This window comes from Psammomys obesus, unplaced genomic scaffold, assembly GCF_907164565.1.
Source record: "Psammomys obesus unplaced genomic scaffold, mPsaObe1.curated_primary_1811, whole genome shotgun sequence".
In the NCBI taxonomy this organism is placed as follows: domain Eukaryota; kingdom Metazoa; phylum Chordata; class Mammalia; order Rodentia; family Muridae; genus Psammomys; species Psammomys obesus.
In genome coordinates, this window is record NW_026596059.1 from 499 (window position 1) to 6099 (window position 5601).

The window sequence follows — 5601 nt, forward strand, 5'->3', positions numbered from 1 at the left end:
ACAACCTAGATGTCCCTCAACTGAAGAATGGATGCAGAAATTGTGGTACATTTACACAATGGAATACTACTCAGCAATTAAAAACAAGGAAATCAAAATTTGCAGGCAAATGATGAGAACTAGAAAAGATCATCCTGAGTGAGGTAACCGAGAAGCAGAAAGACACATATTATATATACTCACTTATAAGTGGATATTAGCCATATAATATAGGATAAACATACTAAAATCTATAGTCCTAAAAAAGCTAAATAACAAGGAGGACCCTAGAAAAGAGGTTTAATCCTCATACAGAAGGGCAAACAGAATAGACATCAGAAGTAGAAGAAGATAGAGAACAGGACAGGAGCCTTCCACAGAGGGCCTCTGAAATATTCTAACCATCAGGGTATCTAATTTTTGGTATGCCAAATTTTGGGTATGCCAAATTTTGGGCAGAGTGCAGGGAATCTTATGGAAGAAGTGGAGGTAGAAAGACCTGGAGGGGACAGGAGCTCCACAAAGAGACCAAGAGAGCCATAAAATCTGGGCTAAGGGGGTCCTGCAGAGACTGTGATGAATCAACCAAGAGCCATGTTTGGAGAGGACCTAGACCCCCTGCTCAGATGTAATCCACGGGAAGCTCAGTCTCCATATGGGTTCTCTAGTAAGCAGAGCAGGGGCTGTCTCTTAAGTGGATTCAGTGGCCAGCTCTTTGATCACCTTCCCCTGGAGAAGTGCCTAAGTAAGCCATAGAGAAAGAGGATGCAGGCAGTCCTGATGAGACCTGATAGGCTAGGGTCAGATAGTAGGAAAGGAGGACCTCCCCTATCAGTGGACTAGGGTAGGGACATGGTTGGGGGGGATAGGGAAGGATAGAAGAGATGAGGGATGGGGCTAAAGTCAGTGTACAAAGTGAATAAATTGTAATAAATAATAATAATAAAGAAAAAACTTAAAAATGAACTTTTCTAGAACTGGTGCAGGTTAGAGGAGCTGTCATGGGAGAAGGGCCACCTGAAGCTCATGTTTATGGCCAGCTGTGGCATCTATCAGTTTGCCTTGCAGTTATAATGTGTCACTCACAAGATGTCTGTGCAGCAGCCAGGCAGCCAAGAATCCCTGACAGGATGAAAGCCGCAAGAAAGGCAAGCTTATTAGCAGATGGATTACTAACTTCTTTTCACATCATCTGGGCAAAGGAAAAGTTCTAGTAGCTGTAAGTTGAAGAATACCATGGGCCAAATACAAGCTGCTTAATCAACCAGCTGCAAATACTCCAGTAATTATTTTGGTTAACCTTAGAAAGACAAGGCACTACATCCTTAACATTCTTTATTGATAATGTGAAATACTTATAGTGTACATAGTTATAAAAAATTAGGAAAATTTTTTTTCTTAACCAACCCAAACCGAATCTGAACACAATGGAGCAATGACACATAAGATCAAATGGTGCAAATGTGGGAAAAACCAGCGAAGTGAGATGAGCGATGCTCATTAGCCACCACTTGTCCTCATGAAAGAGAGCAATGCAGCCTCCTAGAATAGAGGTGTAAGTACAAAAGGCCGGAAGAGTTGTCGCCCCAGCCGGGATGTTCTGGGCGGTGCTGCACCCTGGGGAGGCTCTGCCTGAACCAGGAGTGCTGCGGAGGTGTTGAAACTTCCGCTTGTGTCTGTAGAGAGTGACAGTCATGGTGACATGGACAAGGTGATGAGCAAGGAAAAGAAAACTTCAGGGCACACCACCAATGCTGTATAGAGTGAGTCAGTGACGTCATCACTCCCTACAAGGAAACGGTATCCATAATTTCTTGTTCTTGTCACATTTTGGTTATTCCTTGAGATACATGTGTAAATTAAAAAAGTAGAACTCATCAGGATGTTCAAGACCCAGAGGAGCAAAATGTAATGTACTTGGCAACTTTGACTTTATGATCCTTCCAACAGGATTTCCTGGGACTGATGGACATGGTTTGGAAGACACTCAAGAGACAAGTGGTACAGATGGACATACTTCGACCAAGTCCTTGAATGCACAATAGAACCTCACATCCTAAATGATTCACAAAATTCTTCAATCCCCGAATAGACATTGTTTGGGATGCTCCCCTAGAACGAACAGTCAAGGCATTGGCTGCCATTAGCTGCAGAAGAATATAATCTGTGGTTTTTAATGTGCATTCTCTGTAGTAAAGAACTAGATAGTGGAACACAGGAAAGAAGTTTCCCAAAATTCCAGTTGCAGCTGGTATTAGAAAAATAATTCTGATTGCAAGATTCCATAACTCTATTTTGTGAATCACCACAATTTTCTTTAGAAAAGGGCCACAATATTTCTGGTCAAAGGAATAACGAGAACTGATTGTAACCTGTGGTGAAGGAGCACACCTTTAGTCCATAGACTTACTAAGAGGATGAAACAGAGGGTCCTTTAAGTTCAGATGTACAAAGCCAGCCTAGACCACTTAAAAACACTACATTTTAAAAATTTTGAAAGGAATGGTTACTTTCCATGCTATGGGATTTCTCAATAACTCACAATGAACATTTTGATGGAAGGAAAGTGATCAAGTTTCCTAGAAAATGCAGCACTCAGAATGGTGTAATGTTGGCTCATGAGAAACAAAGAAAAGTGACAAGCAATATAAACAAGTATAAGGTAAGATATTTGCTAGTCATTTTAAGAGAAATCAACTTCAATAACAACTACAAAATTTAAAGAAAGCAATTGTGTTTCAACAAAATATTTTTATTAATTACTTGGGTGTTTTATAAAATTTACCCTGATCATATTCACTTTCCCACTTCCACATTCACCCCACTCCATTGTGACCTCACCTAAAAAAAGAAAAAAGAGTATTAATTCCAGTTTGTGCTGTCCATATCCTTACTGGAGTATAGTCAGTTTTCTTTAAGAAAGCATTACCTAATATGTATATATATTTCATCTAAAATACAAAGCTAAGAAATGGAATTATATAATACCACCTAAAATATATCTACAAACCTATGAAGGGTCAACGTTTGCTCTATGTTTTCACAACCGGAGCCATCTTTGGTTTAAATTTAATTTGACCCTCCCTTTTCTAACACCTCCATGAAAATCCCACAGGAATCTACCTAACCCTGGTCTAGAGAGTGGGGGTCAAAATGTTCCAGCTAACTGCATGTTTTTGGATTCTTTTTTTAAAAATAGTTTCTTTATTATTTATTACAATTTATTCACTTTGTATCCCAGCTTTATGCCCCTCCCTTGTCTCCTCACAATTCCACCCTCCCTCCCTCTTCTCCCCTTATGCCCTTTCCCTAGTCCACGGATAGGGGAGGTCCTCCTCCCTTTCTATCTGATCTCCTCAGGACTGTCTGCATTGTCTTCCTCTGTGGCCTGGCAAGGCTGCACCAACCAAGGGGAGGTGATCAGAGAGCCTGCCACTGAGTTCATGCTGGAAACAGCCCCTGTTCCCCTTACTAGGGTTTCCACTTGGAGACTGAGTCTATGCGCTGCATCTGAGCAGGGGTTTTAGGTCCTCTCCATGCATAGTCCTTAGGTGTGGTATCGGTGTCTGCAGGGGCTCCAGGGCTCAGTTTTTCTTTTCTTTTTCTTTTCTTTTTTTCTTTCTTTTTTTTTTTTTTTTGGCTCTGTTGGTCTCCTTGTGGAGCTCCTATCCCTTCCAGGTCTTTTTATCTCCCCCCTTCTTTCATAAAATTTCATGTACTCTGCCCAAAGTTTGGCTATGAATCCCAGCATCTGCTTTGATACCTTGATCAGTAGAGTCTTTCAGAGGCCTTTTATGTTAGGCTCCTGTCCTGTCCTCTCTTCTCCTGCTTCCAATGACTATCATATTTGCCCTTCTGAATGAGGATTGAGTATCTTCCCTAGGGTCTTCCTTGTTGTTTAGCTTCTTTAGGACTATAGATTTTAGTATGATTATCCTATATTATATGTCTAATAACCACTCTTGAGCAGGCAAATGGTGGGAACTAGAAAAGATCATCTTGAGTGAGGGAACCTTGAAGCAGAAAGACACACATTTTTGGATTCTTTAAAACCACTTGTTTTCTTTGCTTTCTCATGGCAATTGCCAATCAAGATGTAGATTTTCCAGGCTCTTTGCCTTTAAAAGTTAGATGTAAACTGCATTCCAGGCTGCTCTGTGAAAAGGGTCTCCCAGTATACAGTCATCCAGCCTGTTAAATACACACTCTTAATATGAACTTTGCTGAGGTTCAGTGGTCTTTGGGTGACTTTTCAGTAATTATGTTTAATAAGAAAAAACATTAAAATAAAAATATAGTAGAATGATGGTACATGTGACAACTCACATCATGTTAAGCGCTAGCTCTTATGAAAAGTCATAGCAGGCTGAAGAGATGGCTCAGAGGTCAAGAGCAGTGGCTACTCTTCAAGAGGTCCTGAGTTCAAGTCCCAGCATCCACGTGGTGGCTCCCAACCATCTGTACTCTCTTTGGCCTGCAGGCACGCATGCAGGCAGAAAAAATAAGATTTTTTAAAAAGCAGAGTCATAGTACATAAGCACACATGCATGTGCGCACACAGGTCAGGACACTTAGAGAGAGGGGCATCTGGTGTCATGAAATCTCACTGAATGCACAACAGAATAAAAATAGGCAAAATAGAGTATGTCAGCAGAAATGCAAGGAGAACATCACTCTGTTGAATGAGCACTACTGGGGAAGTGGTCAGTGTCTTAATTAACACTTTGTCTGGGATCATCATGCATCACTCAGAAGCCTAGAGTGAATATGATAGGAAGGAAGACAGCCCATCCATGCAGCGCAAACAGAGGAAACACTCAGGACATTTTGTGTGTGTGAGAGAGGGAAGGTGTCTATAAGCCAGTTCAGAATTTGGTGAGATCTCTTTGAAAAAGCAGAGACTAGAAGCTTTGAAACAACACCAGGCTGAAGCACCCATTCCACAGGAGGGCACTGTTGACCCTGACACTCATCAGTCATGCATGAACATTCAGCTGAAGAATCAAGACCTGGAGCAGATCTGGCAGTGAATCTAAAGATTCACTGGATCTAAAGATGCTTAAAAATAGTGGGGAGAAAAGCTGATACCTTAGGAGCTACCAGATATGAGCAGTCTCCCTTTCCCCCATTCTACTGCAAGAGAAAATAGAAAATATTCTTGTACTGGTGTAATCCAAGTTCAGAAAGACAAATAGCAATGCCCAAGTGTGATTTAGTAAACAGCTAACTTATAAGTGTGTTTTTCTGTAGGAGTGAGTGTGTATGGAATCCAGGAGACTTGAAAGGGCCTGTAACAGTGTCTGGGGGTACAGTAGGGCAAATAAAACAATATGTGTGTTTTCAAAGTGAAAAAAGTAAATAATGGATATGGTATAGAATAAGCTAGGATGAAGGCAGAGACATGGGAAAAAGGAGGAACTGGGTCAATCAAAACACTAGATATGGAAATGCCTACATAAACTTGCTACTTCATAAGCTAACAAAACATAGAAAGAAAAAAAGAAAATCAATATAAAGTGAAGGAAGAGTATGCTGAACATACCACACTTGGGCTTGCTTGTAGATGGACCATGAATCTCCTGTTCTTGCGCTGTGAGTGCCACTACAAATGTTTGAGAATGG

The 5601-nt window shown here is 40.9% G+C and overlaps 1 pseudogene; it reads right to left on the reverse strand.

The window, feature by feature from the left end:
* Nucleotides 1–1300: 1300 nt before the first annotated feature.
* LOC129689550 (vomeronasal type-1 receptor 4-like) lies at nucleotides 1301–2809 on the reverse strand (annotated as a pseudogene).
* Between the last annotated feature and the right edge of the window lie 2792 nt (nucleotides 2810–5601).